General features: G+C 45.3%; 1 protein-coding gene and 1 long non-coding RNA gene across 6 annotated transcripts in view; one reads left to right on the top strand and one right to left on the bottom strand.

Annotated features, from left to right (window-relative positions):
* LOC144158541 (uncharacterized) overlaps positions 1-26,894 on the top strand; it is a 92,586-nt gene that overhangs the window by 34,501 nt on the left and 31,191 nt on the right. The gene's annotated exons all lie outside the window — the stretch shown is intronic.
* LOC144158550 (uncharacterized) lies at positions 1,446-26,489 on the bottom strand. Of its 2 annotated transcripts, none has more exons than XR_013320117.1 (5): positions 26,069-26,489; positions 24,785-24,931; positions 24,660-24,722; positions 16,178-16,250; positions 1,446-3,395 (listed from the first exon to the last, which is right to left on the bottom strand). It is a non-coding gene; the product is annotated as an uncharacterized LOC144158550 (long non-coding RNA). The 2 variants fall into 2 exon arrangements; XR_013320118.1 differs by having other exon boundaries at positions 1,446-3,294.

The following is a 26,894-nucleotide window of genomic DNA, read 5'->3' as shown; positions in this document are numbered from 1 at the left end:
AAAACCACCAGATGAAAAGTGTATGACCATGTAGTTACTGGGCACTGCTTTAGTATCTTTTGCATATCTGGACTTCATTTTCCGCAGCCCATTGTCATCTTTTTTGTCAGCAAGCTCTTGCAGTTGGGAGGTCAGGCTCTGCTGTGCAGAAAATAGGATTGCTGAAGATCATTTTTGCTGAACTATAGCTGCATCTGGCATTCTGCAGACAGGTATGCCATTGTATATGCAATTTAAGCGCACATATGTGCACACTGTGAATAAAAAAAATTCACAATATGTATGACCAATATAAGGCGTGCATTCATTAAGCGAAAATGTTTCACTATACCTGCACGACAGGAAATACTGTAAGAGCAAACATTAATCTCCTCTGTACACCATCCGTCGGCACAAAATAGACCACGTAGATACAGAACTCCCATTACAGCAAAATATTTCATGAGCATGACTCTAGCTTCACTAGAGTCTCTAGTGAAGCACTTATGAGAGATTCTGCACAAGCAAGGCCTCCGCTGAATGCATCGTTCGTGAGAAACCAAGTGGCCTTTTTGAGTAAAGCTCTTCTGAGAGAAGCTGCACAAAAATGGTCTCTCACCAGAGTGCACTTTTTCATGCCTAACCAAGCCAGTACTTTTAGTAAAGCCCTTCTGACAAATTGTACACATGTAGAGCCTCTCACTGGAGTGTGTTTTTTCATGCCTAACGAGTATATATCTACTAGTAAAGCTTTTCTGACAGGTGCTACAGACGTAGGGCCTCTCTGCAGAGTGCAATCTTTCATGTGCAACCAAATTGCCTTTTTGAGCAAAGCTTTTGTCGCAAAAGCTACACATGAAGGGTCTTTCACCGGAGTGCAATTTTTCATGCCTGTACAAGTCACCCCTTTTACTAAAGCTTTTATTACAGGTGCTACATGTGTGAGGCCTCTCACCAGAGTGTAATCTTTCATGAGCAAGCAGGTAGCTTTTTTGAGCGAAGTTTTTGTGGCAAAGGCCACACTCGCAGGGCTTCTCACCAGAGTGAGATTTTTCATGTTTAACCATGTCACCTTTTCGATAAAAGCTCTTCTGACAGGTGCTACACACGTAGGACTTCTCGCCAAAGTGCAGTCTTTCATGAGCAACCATGTTTCTTCTTTTAGTAAAGTTTTTCTGACAGATGCCGCATGCGTAAGGCGTTCCTCAAGAATGCGATCTTTCATGATCAACCAGGTCGCTTCTGTTAGCAAAGCCTTTTTGACACAAGCCACATTCATAACGCTTCTTGCCAGAATGCAATTTTTCATGAGCAACAAGGCCGCTTCTTTTAGTGTAGCTCTTCTGGCATATGTTACACTTGTAGGGCTTCTCGTTGGTGTGCACTTTCACGTGGGTTTCAAGGTTTCGTCTTCCACAGAAGGCTTCCTTGCCAACTGCACATGTCTGAGGCATCTTAATGGAACAAACTTTGACATGGGCACCCTGCTGGTTCTGCTGTAGACAAGTCAGGCAGGAATGAAGCTTCCCTTCAAACAGGATTTCCTTGCAGCCCTTTGAAAAACCCCTAAGATCAAAGAATGAGGCACCAAATTACCAACATTGTACGAAAATACCAAAAAACAAGTTGACTGCCAACTACTTGACCTAAAAACCAGTTTTCTGGCCAAGTAATGAATAGTCCATCCCAACACTCCTACAATGCCTACAGCAACAATGGGCCAATGTCGCTGGTAACATTTATTTTTGCATGGATCTTCCCTGAACATTTATTCCGAAAATTCCCCTATTGGTTGACAATTGAAAAAAAAGCACATCATGAGGCCCTACATATACAGATAGCATCGCAAGTCCAGTGTTTCACTTTTTTATTACGGTGAAATAACTAGAATTTGCATCATTTCCAATTCCAAAAAAATGTCAAGGTATCATAAATAAAGGCGAGCTTCTCAAATGTACAGCCACCTGCAAAAATATCATCAAGGGTTCACTTACTAGCAAAATTTATAAAGTTCTAAAGAAGTTTGCCCCAAATAAGAGCGTTATTCATGTGCAAAACAACAAAAACGCTTGCGTTGCATTAATGAAGTCAGAAGACTAACACAGGCATCCACACATCGTTTGACATTCACAGTGCAATGGAGCAGCTATATGCCAAACATAAAAAAGACAACTTTGGTACAATGCATCAGTATTTTCTGCAAGACCGAACTGCCACATTCTTCTTAAAAAAAGCAGCATAGTGTCCACAACTTATGCCACAAATGGGAGCTACCTGGTAACCCTACTGAACTCAGTGTGCTGTGAATACAGTTGTGATTTTAAAGATATGTACACCATTCATAGGAATGCACAAAACTGCGATGAGTACGACTAGTAATGTATATCTGCAGGGGCACACTGAGTCTATGGTATGTGAGTGAAAAAAAGGGACATATTCGAATTTGACTAAAAATCACCCATCAAGAATCAAGCATGAAAAAATAAAAAATTAGGTATATTGAACTCAACTGGAAATGAAACATCCGGACATTGTATTCCTATGGTAGTGAAAATTGCAAAGGCAGTCTGAAGGCAATATGTGGGCCACAAATGTGGTCAATCAATTTAAGTTTTTGCAGAGGAGAGGGTTAGGACACACATCTAGAACACTAGTTAGAATTCACATTTTTAACCTCACATAATGCGATAACATCAGATTGGAGAAGAAAACTCCAGCAAAAAAAGTTACACCATCTTCCCACGTGGGAACCCTGAGGAGATGCTAAGCATCTCGAGTTTCCACGAGTTAGCGGGATCTGCTGCTCAACATTGGCGTTTCGAAGCGGTGTCGCTTTCTCGCAGTGTGGGATCCGCTGCTCGATGTTGCTGTTTCGAAGCGGCTTCACGTTCTCGAAGTGAGGAATCCGCTGCTCGACGGCGACGTTTCGAAGCGGCTTCACGTTCTCGAAGCGAGGAATCCGCTGCTCGACGGCGACGTTTCATAGCGGCTTCCCGTTCTCGTTCTCGAAGTGCGGGATCCGCTGCACGACGTTGCTGTTTTAAAGCGGCTTCACGTTCTCGAAGCGAGGAATCCGCTGCTCGACGGCGACGTTTCGAAGCGGCTTCACGTTCTCGAAGCAAGGAATCCGCTGCTCGACGGCGACGTTTCAAAGCGGCTTCCCGTTCTCGTTCTCGAAGTGCGGGATCCGCTGCACGACGCTGGCGTTTACGTTCTGCGTCGCGAGCTCTCCTCCGCGCAGCCTTGTCTTCAGAGAATCTCGCGGTTCTGGAAGTGGACTGGTTGTTGCTGGTTGAAGGCGTGACAGCCAGTTCACTGCGAGAATCGTTGGTGTCCATTGTCAGCTCATCGGACGGCGCAGCGTTGAATCAACAGAAAGCAGCAATTGAAGAGAGCAGCGGCGTGGACCTGGTTATCTGAAGTGGAGAGGAGGAGGGGAGAGGAGGAGAAGCGCGCACTGGTGGTGTGGGGAGGGAGAGTGGAGGAGCAGCGTGCGCTATCGCACAGGTGGTGTGGAGAGGAGGAGGGGATAGAGCGGCGTTATCACAGCTGTTGTGGAGAGAAGGAGAGGTGTGGACGCCGGACCCCGGACGACGGAGCCGGACTAAGAGATGCTTTGCATCTAAAAGCTTAGTTTACAGAGTTCCTGCCATGCGGTCAACTTGAGTATGTCTGATAGGTCCTTCAGACAGTATTCTTGATCACGTCAGGTGGCTCTGGGAAATGACATTTGTTGTCCACCAGTCTCAATAAATCCTAGTGTATTCACATTCCAAAGACCAGTGAAAGGGGACAGCCAATCTGTTAAGATGTGGTGGCTGTGTACATGGAAATATTCCGGCTTTAGCTTTTCGTTTTTATAAAAACCTCCAAAACTACAACACAGTGGTTAAAAAAATTGATTTTCTCTTGTCACTCTAAATAGGTCAGTTTACTCAGTCTTTGCATTTTAGATCTGGCCAGAGGCATTTTCGAGCTACTTCATGGGATTTATACTGGCTGTTATAGGACAAGAATTAAAGGCGCATGGCGAGCTGAGGCCTATATGCTGTAAAAGAGTAGGTAAAAGCATGTTTCGAAACTACTGCACTCCCAGATAGCAGTAAATGTATACAGGGAAATGTGTGATCGTTTTAAGTACAAATGCAGTATTTGGGCCAAATGAAAGGGACATTGCCTCTCATTTTGTAGCAAGAGGTGGAAAATGTAGTTGCAGTCTCACCAGCTGAATTTTTTTCATGCATTAGCATTCTCTTATTTGCATCAAGCAAAAGTAGCAGGATGTGTGAATAGTGGGATCTTTTGAATACTGCAACGAACAATATATTATTCAAATTAAGGTGAGCAGCACGATTAAAAACATCTAGTAGGTTGAAAGTATGTTAGAGCTCTAAAACACAAAGTGCCAAGAACCATGCCTTCTTAGTATACCTATGTTTCTTTTGCTTGCCCCATCGACAGGATGTGCAGGGAAATGGTGCAGCTTTTAGGTCCCTCTTATAGACTGCTTTTGCCTCATCGACAGTGTTTTTGACCTAAGCCATTGTTTTCAAAAACGAGACAGCAACAAATGAATGTGTGGAAAGCAAACACCATTGCATTCAATTTGCTCATGCTCATCCATGCATGTCTGTTGTTGATGCTTGTTTGGCACTTGTGTTTTTAGTTTATTGTGGAGCACACGTTTGTTCTAATAAACAGCCATATGTACAAGAACATCACTTTCTTTTTCACTGATTAACAATATCTAGACCTATTTCCATCTCAATCCACTTAATCACATGGAAGTAGTATGTCATGCAGAAAATGACGTCATCGAGACGGGCACATTTTTCACATTAAAACAGAGAAATCGCATCCATCTTGCACCGAAATATTGTGGGAGCTCAGCACAAGCCAAATAACAAAACACAACTTATATATGCTTCGTTTTGGGTCATGAAAGATATCTTTTCACAACTACATTCATGAAGTGCTGTTTGGCAGTGAACACGTTTTAAATGCACATTGGACAAGTACCAAATATGCGGTAGGTGATCAAGCAAGTTGTCAATATCAGCCAACTTTCTGTCCTTTATTCTCGTCTCAGTGAGTTTTTGAGAGTCCAAACATGTTGTGAAGGTGCCACCTTTCCTACTCCGACTCTTTTTCCTGAGGCTTTCAAAGACCTAAGAGAGGAGACACACTGTATGGAGACACACCGTATGGCTGTTAAACATGCCACTCAGCTTCAACGGCGACATGTTTTGTCAGTGGGATTTGCCGAACGTGTGCAATGGCCGCTGTTGTGTAAGTGTATTAAATATTGTTCCTGCTTTGTTCACTGCTAGCTCCAGTTAACCTCAATGAAAAACACGTAATCTCTCGAGTACACTCCTTCTCCAACACAAATTATTTAGCGTTGCCATCAAAGACAGCTACAGTAGTTCCCGGACGAAGCGAGGGCGGGTAGTATAATAAGAGACGAAGACTAGAATAGGATGTGCCCCTTGACTCACTAGGTTGACTCCACTACATTGGGAGCCGGACATGTGCTCCGTGGCCCTAGCCACATTTTCTGGTGCCGCAATCTGGTAGGAAGGCTGCTGCCTACGTTACAACCTTAGCACTCTGCAATGTGCCCAAGGTCACCTGGAAGGTGCCACCCATAATGGCGATGAATGACGGCATGCTGCTCATTGAAACCTGATTACTGTGCAAGCAGAAGAACCATGTGGCTGGGGCACTGTACCAAACAGGGTACACCACGGAACACCCAGAGGTATTCAGCCAAAGTGAGAGGCTCTTGCAACTGTACAGCTCCAGCTACTACAATTCGGGAGCTGAACTTCGTGCCTGAATGTGTCCACCATGCTTCGTTAGGCAGGTTTCTGATGCTGGTCTGCAGAATTTGTTGGAAGAACTTCCATAACACAACACGTAATGTTCATTATCCTCTTGGACATAGCAACTTCATCTACAAGTCGAAGCAAACCCAAAACTTTTGTGACCTTACTGCTACTAAAGAGATTGTTTTGTACAATGGATAGAAATAAGCATTTATGACCTTGGAGGTACACCAATGTTGCCAATGATGTTGAAAGGTCTGCATATCTGCTTGTGCCTTTTTGGTGCACTTTGTTAAAAATTGACAACTTCTGGATGTTCACCATGGCACTCTACTTCAGAAGGAAGCTCATTACCCCAATCAACAATACTTTAGAGAACTACAAAGGAGTGAAGGCCATAAAGCAATCAAGATGATCGTTTCAAATTCTAACGACACATTTTCATACAAGTGTCATCACGTGACACAAGTTGCTCGAATATGTGTTCTGCTTTTCTGAGCAGGTCAGAAAACCGCTGGGTCAGTATCAAATAGCTATGTCGAGTGGCCACTCAACCAATGACTTCACGTCCATCAATAGCAAATCACAGGTCAGCACTCGTGCCTGTATTGAGGCCAATTTCTTGCAGTCATTTGTGCACTCTGTTGGTAGAACTTGAGGCCTTCTGCGATTTTGTAGCTTGAAAACTTGCCTCGGAACATTGCCCCCTCAGCTTCCCGAGCACACTGTTGAAGAGCACCTTGTTAGCGAGTCTACAGTTGCAACAAATGCGTAAACCGTGCCTGGCTGGAGATGGCGAATGTAATTGGAAGTTTGGCTTGGCCACTGGTTGCATTGGATGGTAGACGCTGATTTCAGCAAGCTGTAGACCAGTGTAAGATTTAAGGATCGTAAATGGAAACCCAGTTATCCCAACCTTGTGGTAAGGCCATCGGCAATAATTGTCTCCTGGCTTGCCCCGCAAATGCCACAGTGGCCAGCAGACATCCGAGCTTACTGAAAATGCAGGGAGTCTATTTGTGGCCAGGAAACGTAGTACTGTGAAAGTAATGGTGAAGGTGACATAACTTCTGCTCGGCACAACTGGAATTTCGCAATGAAGAGCCATTCGTGGTCCATGTGAGACATTGGTAGAAGCCCAGACTCAGGGGTAAGAGTGCCTGTAGAATTTTCTGCTGCACAACTTTAGCCACCTCTGTGGCAGCTGACTGTGGCATGGTTACTCCGCATTTTTTATTTCTCCAGACTGAGGTCGCAATCTCAGTCTGATCTCCATCGTGATGAAATAAGATTGCAAAGCTTTTGTCGTCCTTGAAGGCAAACAATGGATGTGGTGATGGGCCTAGAGGTTAGACGGCCGACTGGTCATAACTGCACTGCTTTTGCATGGCTCACTCTTTGACAGAGGCCCTGTTCGTAAATTCATGCACTATACAGCATAGGCTCTGATCTAGGGCTGGCACAGCTATTCTTTAGAGCTGATAAACAGGTAGCACAGGTGCTTGGCTGCTGCCTCAATTCGATGGGCTATGTCGAACACTAACGTAGTATTGCCTTCTTTTGGCTTTTCAATGTGCCATTCCAGGCGACTTTGGGCACAGTGTCAGTGCTTAATTCCATAAAAAGTGTCCTGTACTTGTCACAAAAGCCATCCCAAATTGGCAAGCTTCCTCAGCAGTTTTCAAACTGGTCCTCGCAATTTATTTGGGCACAAAGTGCAAATTTTGAAGCTTTTGTTTGCACGTCCCCACGATGATATTAGTTCCACACTCAAAATATTTTAGCCAGTCAAGATGTCCTTGTAGACACCTTCTTTAGGATATACCCAGAATGCGCAAATGCTGAAGAATAACCTGCAACTGCATGTGCTGTGTGATTACCTCCGCTTGAGAAGCTTGGTGTTTGGGTTTCGTGTCAAAGAGGGTGCCGGGCTGCTGTTTAGACTCTGGTTATAACCAATCTGTCGTAGTTTAGTACAGTCAACAATAATTTTGTGATACAGTGGGTATGAACTGACAAACAGGGTCATGTAAGTGGAGGTGTCGCTTACGTTATTTGGCCAGTGTCGTGTCAAAAAAAGCCCAATATGACCAATGGCTGTGTTATGTAACATCAGCCGGCGTAATGCCACACTAATTGTTTCTATGTTTACTTGTTTGTTCACAACGTTTATCGTTTACCGCACAATTCTTACTGCAATCAAAAGAATGCACATTAAATTTAAATGAAAAATAGCTGATTCTGTAAGCTTCTAATGCCTGTTTATTTGAATTGGATTTTGTCATCGTCGGCCAATCGCAACAAACTAGCCATAATACGCATTAGGTTAAGTCATTAGTCAGTCCCATCGTTATTCTCTCTTTTTCTGGTTTTATTTAGTATAGCTTGCGCTAAAAGTGGTGTAGGCAATCTTTTCAATGAAGAAAAGTTGCAATTCGTCTTCATGGCTCCTTATGTTGCACAACATTATAGCCCACTTATAGTTAACCCGGTTTTAACAAAATGCTGGCGTAAATGAACAAACATTCAATTTTGCAATGCAATTTTTGTCCACATTTAATAAAAAAACTTGAGGGGCAAACACGGACATAGTGAATGCACTTTGCCAAAAATGCGACAAATTCTGTGCAAAATAGCCGATAAAAGCTAGACATGAGTGATATAACCAGAGATCAAATCAGAGCTTCAGACCTACCGCATGCAGACTACATCATGAGCGAGCGTACACAGGAGAGAAACGCGCGCCAGTTGCCATGTTCGAACTGTGGTGAAGCGGGATGCTTCACAACAAGGAATGCTCCGAGTGTTGCTCCTATAGGCAGGCCTCTCTATCACTGGGTTTCTCCAAGCAACGTCGTTGCCCAATCATAGCCTTCACCACTGGTTCTAGTTTCAATGGCCACTCTACCCTTCCCCATTTGCGAGCTCAACTAAGCTGCCGTAGTGCTCCCTTGATAACCAATAAACACGAGCACCAGCACATAGTCTGCAAAAAGAAAAGCTTTTTAAAACGTAAAACGCGTGATTATTGACGAAGGCCAGCATAACATAATGAAGTTTCAGATCGCCCAAAAATTGATGCTGTTGACAATCACCAAGACAGGGATAAGAGTGATGTAGTCCTGAATGATAATGCTGGCCACTAGTACAGATCGGAAGAGCATCCACAAGCCTTTGTACGGGGACTTGGGAGCAGTCTTGTTGGGAGCAGGTATGTTGACATTTGTGGAAAGCGTCTTCCATGAGTGGCCCCATTATTTAAAAAAAAAAGTCAGAACTTCGCCTTTGTCCTGGGGCATGACCAATTCAAACCTGACAATGGCTGGCTAGAGCATCACAGAGATCGGCACATCATCACGGGCAAACACATTGTCAGGGAGGCCGTGTCCGTTGATGATGTGTTGCTCCAGACTTGGCTTCACAATTACCTTGACCAGATCTACGCACGCTGATGACGACATAAAAATGCTGATTAGACAAGGCTTTTTTACCAGCTGCTGCCAGCCAAGACACTAGCGTCTAATGATATAGGTGCGTTGGATACAAACCAAGTAAGGAGCATGTCACGCTCCCTGTATGTTACAACATGGACACTACGAAGAAGCAGTGCCTTCTGCCCAAAAACCACGTGGCTTGCAGCTACCGCTTTTTTTCCTGTGACGTGCACTCACACAACAAAGCCTCGATGATAGGGACTTCTCCCGGGCGTGGCTGACTAATTCCTACCTGGCGACCTGTCGGGCCGTGCCCCACGACGCACCAGCAGCATCGCACCGTCTGGCAGCGGGCAGCTCGGGACCACTTGTTACCAGCAGCTTCGCACTGCTGGCCTCTTGCTGAGCCGCGCTGCTGAGTGAAGCCGGGGCATCGCACCACGGTAATCCGGACGACCGACGACCATCACGGGCCATCGCAACGTGCTGCGATGTTCCGCAACGCGGAAGCCTACCCGCCGGGCCACGCCATCGGCATCGCAGTGGCTTCGACGTGCTACAGGGTAGTACTTGTTTGACTTCGGCGTAGACGGTTCATGTATTATAGTGATGTTTTGGCTAGATTGTTGGAGTGTGAGGTCGCGCCGGTTTTTTCTGTTTAGTGTGATATATGTGTGTTCAGTCGCTATGATTCCGTTCGTTTGAGTTGTTTTGTTTTGTAAATATATTGCGTGGAAATCCAATGCTTCAAACCGAGCCTCATTTCTATACCGCGTGAGACGCGTGACAGTGACAGCCAGTGAGAATGCTAGCGAGAGTGACAGCGACGATGATGGGTGAGCGAGAGCAGCAACAGTGCTTACTAGAATGGCGCTGGATGTGACTGGTACGCTGTGGTGGTACTTTCTTGCTGCCGTTCTTGTACAAGACGACTTTGCTCGTTTGGATAAATTGAGTTCGTTTGGATAAAGTGACTCCATGCCTCCCATTACGGTACATACAAACTGGTCGAGCATAAGAAAATAAACTCCCAGTGTGCAGTGCAGCTAACCTCGTCAATGCGCATTGGAAAGAAAGACAACACGAAACCTTGCGATCTGTGATTAGGCCACGTTGGCATGGTGGGCTCACTCCAGCCCCGCTCCTTTCTGTTAGTGTTTTTTAAAGGGGCCCTAAATAGGCTTCTGAAGGTAGCCATTTCAATCGCACAATCACTATAGTACTCTTTCACGCCAACGCATACCAAATATTACACCTATTCATAAAGAATGGGCCGCACAAACATGTAAAAAAGATTCCCTCTTTTCTTGTTTACCTGCCACTTCCTCACCGCCATACTTCCGCGCTCTGACATGTGGCAGAATGATCTGGTGCAGCCTCTTTAAATGCACGTGCACCGAACAGTGCGGCGCCGCTATTGGTGGGCCCGTTTAAACGCTGTAGCCAATCAGCGTACCCGGCTCTGGGGGAAGCGCGGGTGCCGTTCCGGCAAGTGGAGCTCCGGCACCGGCGGCACGGCGTATTTCAGTAGGGACAAATGTAAATCATTGCTATCCGTCACACGAGCTTGCTGGAGTTTGTAGATATAGCGCGTCATTTACAAGGAATAAATAACGCTGAAAAACACTTCCTGTGTTTTTCACTGATGTCGGAAATGCCACTACACGTGCAACCATGGCAAGCATCTGCCAGCACGGTTATGCAAGAAGCCCCTTCTGTGGTGTACGGTGTACACTGCAGCAGCTAAAAAGCGAAAAACACCAAAGCGGGACTATAGGGACCGGGCAGCTGGATGGGTGGCGCCACCACTCGGCGCTCCCCTAGTTAGTGAAATTAGCCGGTGCATTGGACTACACCGCCTTTTGTTGTTTTTGCTGTGTTTGCTTTGGTGCTTGAAATGTTTTGGTGGGGTTGTGAGCGAATATGCGCGGGGAGGTGGAATATGCGCGGGGAGGTTTCCAAAGTTGGCTATGGGTTGCAATGACCTGAGCTCTTTTTGCAGCGATCTACGCTTGGCAATTGCTTGACTATCTAGCAATCAGAGTATGAAAAAAACTACAATTATGACTATTCATTTCTCCTTAAATGCTCTAATGGCTACATAAACTTATTGGACGCTTCTAAAGTTGGTAATGGGCTACATTGACATGAGCGCTTTTAGCAGTGCCCTGTGGCTGCCTCTGCGTGATCCGAGTAGGAATAAAAATATTATATTCATTTATACCACTTTAAATTATCTTCCCTGGTTTAAATGACTACAGTTTCCATTAACAGTGGAATACCTATGCTTTGGAGAGAAAGGCACTTACATACGAGATCCATTACCATGTGGCCATGGAAACATCGCGGCAGTTTACAATTCCTTTTTGTAATCTTGAGCTAGCTTTGTGCCCTCGGTGTTCGTGAGTGACAGAAGGGACCTAGCCAAAGGGGGGCACAGGGGGGCTGGGGTTCAAACCCCCTGCGAAATTTTTTCCAGGCAGCACATACTCCAGACTTCTGTTCCTTTTGGCAAAAGTCAGCCATTCCCTTAACTCAAACCCCCTTAAACAAAATGCCGCCTACGGCCCTGAGTGACAGTATGGGAGCCTGAGAGCCCAAGTGCAACTCCCAGTTTTGTAGTGGCCATTTTATCAAGAGCCAAAGTAATTCAACCACACAACAGCCCAAGCTCCAAACCATCACCCCCCTTCCCATTTTAACACCTGTGTGCCATAAAGGCTGGCACCGATAGTTAAAAAAACGTGGCAATGGTAACGTCAGCCTGTTTTTTAATGCTGAAATATTCTTTGCCGAGTACCTCAAAAAACGTGTAATGACTTCTGAAGATACCAAAAACGCACGACTAGGTGCCTAAAATAGGGGTGCATCAGCTCGAGTCCTCTAGCAAAGACACATTTCTGACATGCTTGAAGCAGTTAGGATAAGAGGGGTCATGAAAGTGCAAAATTCAACAGCAAAATCATCCAGCCCTCTACCTAACAATGGCTGTGGTTGAATGTGAAGCATTGTTCGTGCTAAATAGAATAGGAAAGGGTCAAAGTCAGACGCTGCGATCAAAAGCCCAAACTGCGTGGTGGCCAAATTCAAAGCTCAACTATTCAACGTTTAGATCCACAAGGCAACCAAGGAAACCTACACGCAAAAGCTTTACGATAAAGCATCATCATCGTTAGAGGAATAAGTGCATGATTTCTCAAGCGTAGGTGGCAGCTTGTAAACCACGACTGCAGCATTCAGTTGCGAAACTGAGGGCTGGTTTCTGCCACTCTCCTGTCTCTCATCCTTCGCCCACGCAGGAATTGGTTTTTGAAGAACCATTAGCCAAATACCCAGCAACCATTCTTATAAAGTAATGCTTTTCCACGACAAGCAATAACGTTCTACTATCATGCAGTATTTATTCTCTAAACGATTCCCGATTACTGTAGTAAGCGCATTTCTGTGAAATTAAACACGTTTCTACTGTAGTTAATTAAGTTACGGAGCGTCGTCCATCACAATTTATGTTTTGGGGTAAATTTTAGAAGGCATCCCCCAACTTTGTTTTTCGCTAGTGCACGACGCCATTTCGTCATCTGCTGCCAAAGGCCAGCGCCGCAGCATTCCTGGATTGGCGGCACACACCAGCTTTGTAGGAGCATTTAGTTGCAATATATTCCTCGATGCGCCAAATTGCATGTAGGCATAAAAAATTTTCATGAAGGAAAGGACTTGCACTTCCAGCTTGACTTTGAGCTTGATGCAGTGAGTGTCGTCTCCTATTTGTGACTACTGAGTATGGGCGTAAATCACACACATGGCATGGCTCGTAAAGGTCGCCTCTGCTTTCAAGATTTATCGATCTGAAAAAATGTCCTTGTGCTCGTCTATTCTTTGCAAGCTGTACCGCAGCAGAACAACAGAAAGCCATGCACAACTACGCTGCGCTGACTGCCACCGGCATTCCACCGATGAGCAGTTCGCCACGGGCGGCGCTGTTCGCTGAAGGGACGGTTGTGCCATACAACGGCCGCCCCGTCCCTATTGCTGAAAATCAGTTTATAAATACCTGAGAGGGGGTGACTGCAGTGAAAGATTGTCTATTATGCAATGTTCCAATCACAATTAAATTACTGCCTTTTAGTCTGGGGCTTAACAAATCGTTCTAATATTTTAAAGCTAACTATAACGCAGAAAAAAAGCTATTCGGGCTCTAGAAAATCTAGGTTCCCGACACAGTACCAGACAGTTCAGAGAAGCACATGAAATACTGAATATACAACAGCTACATATGTACAACTTAGCATTATATGTCTCCAAGGAAATGCGCATAACTGGTCATGAATTTCAGCAAACATATCTGTCAATGAATGATAGTTTTAAATTCAGAAAAATAAACTACAGGTTACCTCGTATTAGAACAAACTATGGCTTAAGACCATGCACTATCTCATTTCTAAATTCCTAAATGATAATGCAGATATCGGTGAGATTATCAAAACATGTCCTCCAAATTCCTTTAAACGAATATTACGAGAATACTGTTTTGCAAGATCTCTATTTTGACTTATTTTATAAGTAAATTTAGCTATTGGCATCCTGTGATGTATGTGTACCATTCTTTTTTGTATCAAGAATTCCCTTTGAATTTCGGTTGTTTGTAAGTTTATATATATGTTATTGTGTCATGATATGTTGTGTTATGCTCACACTGTTACGCGAAGTGTTGCGAGTGCTTGAAAATTTGTTGTTTTTTTGTTTGCTCGAGTACCAGTTGCACTGATTTTTTTTTCTCGTCTTGTAACTTTGTGCTGCTGCTGATGTCTCAAAGGGAGCAGGGACCCAGTCAGGTACTTATGTGTACCATTTGTCCCCGTACCCTTAGTCTTTGTTCATGAAAAATAGTTTTACATTGTCAAAAAAAAAAAAGATTGCACTGGCGATCGTTGTCAGCGCGGCTTCGCAAAGCAGTGAGTGTATAACTGCAGCTATGCTAAGCCTTTTCTGAACGTCTGGGCCTCAAAGGGTACTGTTTGCCACGACAGTGCTGCACGCGGAAACGCTAGCGTGTCTCTAATCATCGGTGTAAAGCATGAGCCAGCAAATTCTTCTTGGGATCCCTTATCTGGCCTTAAAATGCTTGTTTCCCCTATCCTAAAACTGATGTGCCGATGCAACCACGACTGACGCGAGGAGCACGGCCGCCAAGTAGTTCAAGCGGGCCGATCTGTCCACTCCTACGACTACCTCCTCCTACAACTACTGCGTCCTTTTATGCAGGCTCCTCCTACAAATGCTGCTCGACAGCTGTAGGAGTCTGCGTGTCGGCTACCAAAAAGAAAAAAATTGTGACGTGCTGCTGAGCAAAGGCTGCGCGCATCCCGAACGTTGCCCTGTTTCTCTAGGTGGCTTTCCGCCTGGTCAGTGACGTCACAGCTTCCACAGTTCTTCAGAGGCACGATGAAAGGGTAAGAACTCCAGCCCTTATTGCTGGTTCTTTTTAATGAACGATAACTTGGGCTAATACTCGACGCTTTTAAACCATTTTTGCAGCAGGATGTTCCTTGGATAGTACTTTAGCGATTGCACACGTAAAATCACAACCTTTAGAACCCTGTTAAGGGCCCCTTAAAGTGAAGCATTCATCAGCTATTCACTGATGTCATCTGTAGCCCACACAAAAGGTGCTGCAGGAGCCAAAATTCTCTGCCAATGGTGATGATCATGTGTGCAGTGAATAAAAATGCTTCTCATGGTTGGAATCTAACCTTGGTCACTCGCATTTACAAAGTCTATCCGATTGTGCCACTCCAGAACAGTTGAAGCAATTCGGATTTGGAGATGGATGCATGAATGTGTCAAATTAAGCAGAAAAATTGTGCACACCTCAATCTAACGATGACGACGGCTGAACGTGAAGCCTTCTTTGTGTGAAGTCAAATGGCGAAGGGTCGAAGTCAAAGCCGCCGCAATTAAGTCCAACTGCATGCAAGTCAAGCTCAAAGCTCAATGAGAAATAGTCCAAGCAATCTGCGAGTGAAAGTTCAAATTCAAATAACAACCAAGAAATCCCTTACGATAAAGCTTTGGGTTCAACCATTGTCATTGAACTAACGAGTGCGTGATTTCTGCCGTGGGCTTAGGGAAATTGTTTTCTTCGACTTGCAATTTCAACGCTCCTGGTAAGCAGAGAAAATGAATGGTGGGAAGGACGAGGTGGGTGTACCGGCAAGAGCTCATACCAAGACATGCACAACTGCAACGGCAATTTGCTATTAAAACTGTGTATTTTTTTGGGGGGGCAACAATGTCGAGATTCTTACCATCAGGGGTGCACCAGAATCAGCAAATGGCGGTGCAGCATCTGCTGGTAGCTAGGCCTTTTAGATTTATACTGTTTGTTTTGATTTTAACGTCCAGATATAGCAAACACGGATATAAGAAACTGATTTTCGCTTCCAAATGTGTTCATTTTAAATGGGCTGGACTGCAACTGCAAACGACATCTTGTTATTTGGGCTAGTCAATATTATGATGGCACAGAAATGAAGCACAAGGGTTCGTGAAGGATTGAAGCCAAGCAGTATTTCCGAAAAACACCGGTCTATCCCCAGAAAGATGTGAGGGCACAGGATGCCCAGCACGATCATCATGGGCTTGGCTGCTCGCTCTGCTGCTCGACCAAGGGGTCGAGCAGCAGAGCAAGCAGCCAATATGGCTTGATCGTCTCAGCCTGTTTTGTCCCAGATTTATCAATTACAGCGCATTTATTATTGCTGCCGCTGTTCCTCACGCTACTGGCATCAATTTCTACTAATATTTGTAGACGAGCCGCTCCACTACATTTTCTAAACCAGATCCCTTCAGCTGAGAATGTGACTCCCTGCTTGAAGCCACGGCTCTCTACTGTGTTGATTTTCTTCAAGCAACAGTATTGTAAGCATTGGAACTCACCCTGTATAGCTTGAATGTAGGTTGCAGCAGCAGATGTGAGGACCTGCTTCCACCACAAAGACTACACCATTTTCTGAAACAGGGAATTCATTTGAGGCACCAAATTGGTCGTTGTCCACATCCAGAACTGAAAAAATCAAACATCTCGATCTTGATTCAAGCGTTTAATGCGCTGACGGAACCGAGGCGATAAGGCGCGCCGCAGTGAAGGGCTCGGGATTAATTCTGACCACCTGGGAATCTTTAACGCGCGGCGAAATCTCGTACACACGGGTGTTTTTGCTTTCCGCCTCTATCAGAAAAGCAGCCGCGACGACCGGGAATCGAACCCGCGTCCTCGTGCGTTGCAGCACAACGCCTTAGCCACTGAGCCACCGCAGCTGGTAAAACAAAATCAAATGTAAAGAGAGCTGAGGACAATGAGTGTTATACAGGCTCTCAGACAGGTGCTATACATGCATGTACTTATATTTTGCCTACCAGTAAATGAATATATCGTTAAATGCTTCAGCAAAGCTTTATTAATGGAGCAATTATTCCTCATGCAGTGTTAACCCTGCAAAAGCACGGCTGTTGACAACAAATGCTGGCCTTGCTTAGAAACCATGATCAAATCTAACGAATACAGTGAAATGCCCGAAGGACCCAGTGTTGACACTGTTTGTCTACAAAAATGAATTTGAACGGTGCATTGCTGCATTGCAGCCACACGGTAAATACTACTTTTACACCAAAGTCACTTTTCCATCACATACTGCTATTACGGTAAACACTAATTTTGCGCCTTTACATCCCGGTCTGCCGTATTTTCCGGTGTACGAGTCACCGTTTTTTTTTCTGAAATTTTCGTTCACGCGTGTTATCCACCAGTGCGACTTATGTATGGAATAACTCCGGTGCGCTGCGGCAGTGCGTGGTCCACGCTCGAAAAGGTGCCTGTGTGCCACGTGATGTCAGTGCACGTTAAGAGACACAGCTTGGTCTAAATGAATTAATTATTATTAGCGAGTCGGAGGAACAAGGCTTTGATGGTTTTGCCTAAACGCCATCTGTAAGGACATGCCATCTGCGTGTATCAGTAAACCATTTTTGAGAAGTTCTGTACAGACTTTGGACGGTAGATTCATGTGTCTAGCACTGCTTAGCGGGTGATGCATTCATACGCGGCGGCCGCTACAACCATGTACATTTGCCGCACGTTTTAACGAACTGATCCTGTATGAGTTTACTTCATTAACAAGTGCGTTTTGCACACCGGTGCGTCTTATACACCGGTGCGACTTATATACGTTCCTTTTTTTTCACCCGAAAAAGTCGTTTTGAGGGAAGTGCGACTTATAAGCCGGAAAATACCGTATGTTTGCCTCCTCTGTCTCTGCAACAAGTTCCTGCACAATCCGCCGATGTGCCATAGCAACTATCCCGGCAAAAAGCTTGATGGGGTTTAAGTACCACTTTAAATCACGTCATCTTTATAATTTAGCTGCACGCTATAAATTCTTTTTGATTACGGTCGCGCATCTCCTTTTTTTATTTTGTGAGATAAAGCTGGTGCAGTTTTATAAAGCGCGCAACTGCTAGTGGCATACAGGGCAACACAAATGTATTAACTAGGACGCGAATACTTCACAAGCACGCAGGCTCAACAAAACCAACAAACAGTTTCCAGAAAGGCACTGGGAACCCCTCCACTGTTGCCCGTGCATTCCTGTATTCACACGGAATACACATAAAATGCCACTAGATCATCACGAGAATGAGGGATGGTAACGCATAAATTGTAAAAAAATTATGAATAACATGTGAAGTGTCTGAGATTGGTGAGACAGCGCACTGCATGTGACCTAACAGAGTCTGGTTCTTCTCAACCGGGCACAAAACATGAAAGCTGACATGCCAGCATACGCTGTGTGTTAGGAGGCAAGCAACACCAACCGAAAACAATACAATACGTAAATCAAAACTTTGAATACGACAAAAAGTGTCCTACTCCTAGACTGATAGTTTCAAGTCCAACTTCGCCTCACAAACTTTCACAAGATCTTTTGTCTCCTGTGATTCCTGTTATCCTACCCAGCACACGTAACACTTAAGAAACATCCTTTATGTGAGCCACTGTGACCCACACCAAAGCTTCTCTCACAAGGAAACATGTTTAACTTGTTTCAAGTTGCATCATCATGAAGGACGGCACCATTTGCATAGAATTGTCGGTCCCATTAATACCAAGTTCACGGAGACTTAAAGGAGCCATGAAGAGAAAACAAAAGTTTGTTTTATTCGAAAGATTAGGTGTTTCATAGTACCCCAAGCGCTTTCCCGGAAGCAAATGATGCTTTATTCACTGAGAAATAAGGCAATTTAAGCCAAAATTTTAAATCTCCCGCTAAAATTGCACATTTCGTCACGTGAGCAATGGTGTCACACGGGCCGGTCCATGAAACAGATACTTAGTATGTCGACTCCATATAGCACCCACACGCGGGAGTCGACCGAGACGGCGGCCATTTTAAAAATGCTAGTAAAACCTAGTGCACCCGCAGCCCTAGTCATGGAATCGCCTGATCCGGAGAACAAAACTCTCGCCGAGGAGCTCCGGCTTGCATTTAACAACCTCACACCACTTGAACGCTCAACGCTTCTAAGTGCACGAGCGGCAAGAGTTGTGGGATACGCGGTGGACGGGAAAGCGACCATTCCGCGATAGCCACAACAGACGAACGCCCTGCCGTCGGCTCCGCTGCCTCGTCAGCGCCGTCGCCACGGACGAATACAGACTGGTACGTATGTGCCGTATTTTTATTACGGTTAATAATAGTTCAACTTCAGTAGCAGTATCGCTTATGCCAGTTGGCCGGTGTCGTGTATGGAAAGCCGTTCGCGCGAGCTCTCTGCTTCGACCAGAAAGATACGAGCGTCAATGCCCTAGCAAAAATTCTGGTACAAATTCTAATACACGTATATGCTTATTGCCACTAATAGACCTATCAGTCTGTATTAGTCTATTAGGTCTATCAGTTTGTATCAGCCTATTAGTCCTATCAGTCTGTATTAGTCTATTAGGTCTATTAGTCTGTATTAGTCTATTAGGTCTATCAGTGTGTATTAGTCTGGTAGGTCTATCAGACTGTATTAGTCTGATAGGTCGACCAGAGTGTACTAGTTCTATCAGAACCAGTGCAAGTTCGAACAAAGCAATGAAACATGGCAACACATTTTATTATCAGGGTACACAGGCAAATTCCTCTGGCTGACAGAAATCTGGCTGAATAATTTAATGTTACATAACTTCGTAACCTGATTAAGAACGAATGAATAAATTGCAATGCGAATCCACAAAATAGCTGCAGCATGCAATCAGAAAAGCTCGTCAAACCTGTACGGTCCAGCCGTAGGTACAGTGCTCAGCGATTGAAACGCGATACTGGGAGCGCCTGGCTGCCGGTGCTTGTTGCGCCACAGGTGAGCGCTTGCGAAAGCGAGCTGATGCATTGTGGTATACGGTGAGGGTGAGAGCGTTCGTGACGCATGCTGACTGCATCCGGCAGACAGCGCTTTAGTGTGTGGTTCTTGGCGGCGTCATAGGGGTGCTACATGCCATGGCTTCAAAACGCTGCGTCTGCGTGCTGCGCCGCGCCGCGCGCGTTATATAAGAAGAATTTGAATGCGCGTTTATCGCGATGTGTTATCGTGGCGCGCACGGCACGCAGGCGCAGCGTTTTGAAGCGATGGCATGTAGCACGCCTATGGCGCCGCCTGGAACCACACACTGAAGGGCTGTCTCCCGGATGCACTAAGCATGCGTTACGAACGCTCTCACCCTCATCGTATACCACAATGCGCCAGCTCGCTTTCACAAGCGCTCACCTGTGGCGCAACAGGCAACGACAGCCACGCGCTCCGAGTATCGCGTTTCAATCGCTGAGCACTGTACATATCGAGCGCATTAATGGCCGATTGAACACCATTCCCATTTCGATGCAACTTCAAAACGGCATTCACCCTTCCGCAACACGCGATTAGAATGGAGTCTCTTCTTCGTGAGGCATTCCGTTGAGAATGAACAAAGGAGTCCGAAGCGGCGAGGTGACGGGTCAAAGATGGGTCGGGCGGCGGCCCGGATCACATTTGTCAATGTTCGGCGGGCGCTAGACACAGCGCCAACACTTCTGGATGACGTGATGCACACGCTTTCTTCGATGTCAGGCGTTCGTTAAACAGCATAGCAGACAGAGCAAAGATGTCCGGAGCCGCGAGGTGACGGGTCCATGATGGATCGCGCTGCGGCCTGGTTCATACTTGCCAAAGTTATACGGGCGTTAGACACATCTCCAACACTTCTAGATGACGCGATGCACACGCGTCTGATGTGAAATAACGCTAGAAGCCGCTTCCTTCTAACCGTCTTCTTCCCGAACGTACACACACGCCAGCCGCACTTTGATACCGTCGCCATCTTGGCTACCCAAACCATTGGCATGGCTTGGCTTGACTTCGTTGCAGTTGGTTAGATTTCTTGCTGCTCTTCTTGCCAGAGTTACTCTGCTTCTTGCAGCCTCGCAGGTACGGCCAGGTTAAGTCCCATCATCTGCTTTAAACGCCGATCAAGGGCCTTTAGGTCAGGTTAGCGTCACTAAATAAAGGCGTAGCTTATTTAGTGACGCTAGGTTAGGTAAGGTGGCTTATCGCTGGCGCAGCACTCCCAGCTCCCATCAGCGCTCTTAATGTGGCGCATTTTTAGGAGCGAAAATGAAAAAAAAAAGTTGACCTATTTTGCATAAGAATTTGGTTGGAGATTTACGGAGATTTGTTAGTGAACAAAACGCTTCATAATAATATACCAAATAAACATTATTGCTCAAGGGCGATCATTTCAACCTTTTTTGGCTTGTGATTTTCCAGAAAAAATAAAAATTCAGGAAATCGCACTTTGCGAGTCCATTTGTATTAGTTTTTATTAAAACCAATACGTCTCTATTAGTTTGTATTAGACTCAGGTCTATCCGATCTATTAGTATTTGTAAACTAATACAAACTAATAGGTGTATTTGTATTAGACTAATACAACTTGTATATGAAACTTATAAAGCTGATACAAGTTTGTATAAGACTAATACATGTCTTATACACCTAATACAAAAATGTATAAGACTAATACAAGTTTCTATCAGAATTTTTGCTAGGGTGCGCGGTGTTTACGGCATTTTTCCTCCAAGGTCAGAGCGCCTCGAACCCGAAAATTCGTCTGCGCGACGGCGAGATGTCGAGCTCGGCCAGGCGGTTGTTTCGTACGCATTGGCGCACACGCTTGCGTGTTCGTTCGGAACTTCAACCGTTTACTCCACTGTTCTTTGTCATAAAAAGAATGTGCAGTATGTTTCACGGGCATTTAGCTCGCTATGCAAACTGTAAGCCCTGCCTAACATGCGTTTGCTTTTGCCGGCCTCCGCCAATCGCAGAGCTTAGCCCATGTGACGGCATAGGTTCTGTTGCGGGAAATGAGCTGGTGGGTCGCATGACCATTCCCGTTTTTCCTAATTATGTAGCTTATTTGAGCGAAGTTTGCGTTATAAGTGGTGTCGTTATGGTTCTAACGAGGCAATCTTTCGAATGAACCAAACTTGTGTTTTCTCTTCATGGCTCCTTTAAGAAAACTCTGAATGAAACAAACTTCAAATTAACCAGAAATAACAAAAAAACACATTTTGTAATTTTGAAAGCTCACTCAAAAAAAGTCAGCCTTTGCCGCCTGCTTTTGCTTGCACAACCTTGCTGCGGAAAGTGAATTCTGCAGACTGCAGATGCCTCTGAGTGATTCTTCTGCATTGTTTTTGCAGCAAAAACCCACTACGCAAAAAGACGGCCTGCAGCTACATCAGCAGCCAGCGGTTGGTGGCTCAGTTCTAACGTCGTTGTCAATGTCACTTTCGTCACTAGCCGACAATTCCCATTGAGTGACTTCAAATTATCAGGAGGCAACTGTATTAGCTGAGCCTGACCTCGTTACTTGGGCAGCCAGCAGCACAGTTCTTTGGGAAGCACGGATTGCACACAGAGCTGTGAATGTAACCTCTCCACATAATAAAAGCTTCAAGGGCACCTCGAAAAGGCAGGTAAAAATGCCAGCTGCTGGGAAGTCTGAGTAAAATATTTGCGTGACTTGCGATTGCTGCCTCTGTCCCACACCCAAAACACTCCTTTCTCACAATATTTCAAAATCATCAGTCTCACCAGAAGTGTGCCATTAAACTGCAAAAGGAAAGGGAAGAAAAACAAAAGAACTACGGTATGGGAGTAATCAGCTATGCCTGTTTAGAGCACACCTTCTAGGCACCATGTCATGCGTACCTTAAAAGGACCATGAAGACAAAATGCAAGCTTGATTCTTTCAAAACACTGCGATTGCCTCATTAGAATAACACTGACACTACTTTTAATACAAACTTCACTCAAATAATCTGTATAATTACAAGAAATAGAACGGCCTGCGACCCACTAGCTCCTTTCCCGCAACAGGACCTATGATGTCATATTCAGAGCTCTGTAATTGGCTGAGCAAATGCAAATTAGGCAGGCCTTATCAGCTTACCGAACAAGTAGCAACAGCAGTACACATCGGTACTTCCATGTTTACGTCCATTTTCCTAATTACATTGTTTACGCCACCATCCTTACTGCTGTGAAATGAATGTGTATTACATTTAAATGCAAATAGCTCGTTCCGCAAGCTTATAAGCCCTGCCTTATTTGCGTTTGCGTGCCTGTCAATCGCACAGCTTGGCATATGACCACATAGGTTCTATTAAGGTAAATCAGCTAGTGGGTCGCATGGTCATTCCCTTCTTTCCTAATTATATAGCTTGTCTGAGCGAAGTGTGCATTACAAGTGGTATCAGTATGATTCGAACGAGGCAATCTTTCAAATGAACCAAACTGGTGTTTTGTCTGCCTGGCCCCTTATTTAGAGCACATTCTTTTTATAGCAGTTAGAATAATGGGGTAAACAGTGGAAGTTACGACAGAGAAGTAGCGAGGCGTACTGCTGTTGGTACTGCACACATACTTGTTTTAGCTGCACAACAGTACGGCACTTTGGGGTTGTCTCAGACGACACCGGCCGATTGGCCTAAGCAACAGTGTGTTACGAGACCATATTTGTCGAGTGAACACTATGTTTCACGAAACAATTATTTTCTACCTTAACAAAAACAAGGCAGGTGAATATGTTCAAAAACAAAGCATAGGGAGAAAACGGTCTGGTGTGTAATGGTGGTTCCATTTAGGAGGACTGACGGTAAACAAGGCTCAGCAGTCGGCTGCCAAAGCTAATGGTGCACTAGGTTTCACTTGAAGACCTGTTCTTGTGGTGCATTTGCAGACGTCACGAAAACACATGTTTTGGGGGGAGAATCAAAATTTTAACTTACCTTAATAAATGTCTTACTTTGCTTAGTCCGGAAGCATGTCTCGGGAAGAATCGTGTGCTTCCGCACAAGCGTGGGGGGGGGGACTATAAAACACGAAATCTATCGAATAAAGCAAACTTGCATTCTGTCTGCAAGGCCCCTTTAAATTGTGTTGCAGTGTGGCTACATAAGGAAGGTGAGCCCACAGCTAATTCTTCTGGTACGGCAAAGTCAGCTACACTGACGGGCTACAAAACTGCTGTACGGCAAAACAGCCTCACACTCATGATTTAGGCAAGAACAATGCACAGCACGCTGCCTTCGTGAGCAGTGTACAGTATAGGCTAACCTTGTACAGAATTAGTTCTCGCTCAGCTTGGGTGGCCCTCCGGTGAACTGGTTCACTGTAGCGTGCTGACACATCAAATAAATGGCGCTGACCAATTTTAAAGCCAGGCTAGGTGCCCGAATATAAGCCCAACGATGCGCAGTCCAATGGCTGCGGCTGCTGTTCCCACAGTCCCCCAGAAAGTGCCCGCAAGGTGACGCACCGATCGCAGAAAAATGGCACTGCCCTGAGAACACCGAAGAATTCTGGTGTATAGATAGCATGTTTACGAAAAGTTCTATACTGGCAATAATAAGGCATTACAGTGACCGAGAAGTGAAGAAAGACTGCCCCCAGGCTATGAGATGGGACCGTAGGTATCTACAACCAAATTTAGAACGCCCAGAATTACTCAACTGGTCGTGCTGAAACAGCACGATCAGTTTTGGTTTTTCATAGCAGATGCAGCCACTGCAAAATAGCATAACAGCTTTTGCCCCTACAGTACTGAGGTGCTTATTAACAAATTCTTTTTCCCATAGTACATAGTGGTGAAATGCTTGGTGTGCTCAAAATCTTACAAGTAAAAAACCACCATGGCTTCCATTTATCACCACAACAAAATTACCAATCACACAAAATATTACTAAAAATGAATGCTACAATAGAAATAATTAATTCCACCCTATTGACTGCTCATTGCTGAAGTGCTTACATAAGTGAGAAAAAAAAAATGCAGGATCCAAACCTGAAAATTCCTCGCCTGTTTGGGAGCTTCGATTGATGAACACCATAGGAGCGCACTGCGTACCTGACAAGAAAATTCAGTCAGCAGAACATATAACCAGCAGTTAAACAAAATAGGGAAGGTACCTATGGCACTGGTAGTAATGGATGCCTGTGTATTTTGGCTGCAGGATACATTTCGGCCAGAGGCTGCATCTGCTGACGTTGCCATGACACAGCTCTTAGGCATCAATCAAGTTGAACGTGGAATGCCTGCTATTGGAATTGGGTCTCCTGGAAGAGAAAGACACAACCACAGTTGAAAACTCACAAAATTACTCAAGACGCCGAGAGTACCACTAAGAAGCCGATTTCTAGTTTTACTTCTCCGAAAAAAACAGCAAGCACACAATTTAGCCCACGGTAGTAGTCTTGTCAATCAGATAAATGTCCGAAGTGAGAAGCATCCTTGCTATGCAAAACGGGTTATGGTCTATTTATGTATCCTTCATTCCCTTCTGCATTAGACCGTACTGGAGGAGGTGTCACTCTGCGCGCTTTAGGGACTTCTTGCCATTTTAAGCTTCTCCCTGGCTTTTTTAAACCGTTTAAAACAGCTTTACTCTGGTAATTTGCATCAAGCTATATTATTGGAGCTCTAATTGTATTTACAGGCTTACCACTTCATACAAACAGAACTTTATCAGTTTTATATTTACAGCTTTATCGCAAGCTTCATCATTAAAATGAGCACAAACACATGCAACGCCATCCGATCACAAAGATTTCTCCTCTCTTGAAATATACGTATGGCCACTTTTTCAATGCAAAGCATTCTTTGGCGATTCCAAAGGCACCTGCACGCCGCCTCGGTAGCGGGCGCCGCGCAAACAAACGGCGCAGTGGTTAGTTTTACGCCCGTAAGCTCGTAGTGTACAGCCGGCGAATTTTTTAACATCGTGTGAGCGTTGGCCTGCGCGTGGCTCCCCGGTTGATCATGGTAGAATGCGGCGAAACGAGCAACGGTGGGTCGCATGCGCCGAACCGAACGATTCCGCCAGCGCAAACCGTCGCCTATAAGGCTGTGCCCGCAGTCTGGCAACGGGACTGCGACTTCGCGTGCACCGTGTTCACGCCAATGAAAACAGGCGGTTGATTACCAGCGAAATGGGGTTGTGTCGTGCTTGCGGGAACAGCATAGCAGACGACGGTTGCACTAGCGGAATCGTTCGCGCATGTGACCTGCCCTCGAAGGCGCCGACTCGCACGATAGTATTAGAGAATTCGACCGTTGTACTTCGCGTGTATTGCCACGTATCAGTTAGCGGTGCGGTTCTGGATTCATTCCAGCGTAGCTCTCGCGGCGGTATTCACAAAGTGAACTTGAAGTAACTGAATTTGTTATTAAGATTGTGCGTCGAGCGACGTTACCTGAAATGGGTATTCCACAGAAGGTGGTTCGAGGCGTGATCAATCGCTGCTCCACCACAGCAAATACCCCGGGATTCAGGAGATGCAACAGATACACACGTCACTCCACTCAAACAAAAGGCAACTGCTGCGAATGGGTAAGCGTCAGTAGGAGAAACACAGGTCGTCGCTGGACACGAGACACAACCACCTCCATCGACGTGAGAAGGCGGACAGATATTTTCATTAACTCCTGTGAGGCACACATCGATGTGTTAGCGGTATCTCACAAGGCGTCTTCAGAGGAACAGATGACACGATTTTAGCCGCGGTTAATCCGTCTGTAATGAACTAATTTTCTGAACTACACTGACTACACGTTTAGGCGGAGACGTTGCTCGAACCAACCTGTACACAAAGAATGCCAGCCCTATCTGGTTGAAATGATTGAAGAACTCCTTTATAGTGAGGGCGCCACGCTCCACTCTGCTTTGATGGCCATCCTATTGCGACTGTTTGTTTCGAGCTGTTTGAGAGGGCTCTCAGCGTCGTCTGCTATGCGACGGTGTCTTCCTCCTTACAAAAGCCCGTAAATGGAGGAGTTCGAGCGTTATTAGGTAATTTTAAAGACGCATGTGTTTTGCGTGGTACTTCATAATTACTAACCGCTGTTCGGTGTGCTGTTTCCGCCGCGATGTGTACCCTCTTCGAATGTTTCAGGTAGTGCAGTAAGTACGACATCCAGGAGTACTGCCACTTACTAGCCCTTGCGGCAGTAGCTTCTTGCAGGTGCCGCCAAATGCCCCCCTACCGCGCAAACTAGCGTCACACTAGCGGGACTGCCCAA

This window comes from Haemaphysalis longicornis, unplaced genomic scaffold, assembly GCF_048455015.1.
Source record: "Haemaphysalis longicornis isolate Haplotype H1 unplaced genomic scaffold, Haemaphysalis longicornis Haplotype H1 scaffold_10, whole genome shotgun sequence".
Taxonomy (NCBI): domain Eukaryota; kingdom Metazoa; phylum Arthropoda; class Arachnida; order Ixodida; family Ixodidae; genus Haemaphysalis; species Haemaphysalis longicornis.
The sequence above is the reverse complement of the archived record's forward strand: the minus strand, read 5'-3'. Positions and strand labels throughout refer to the sequence as shown.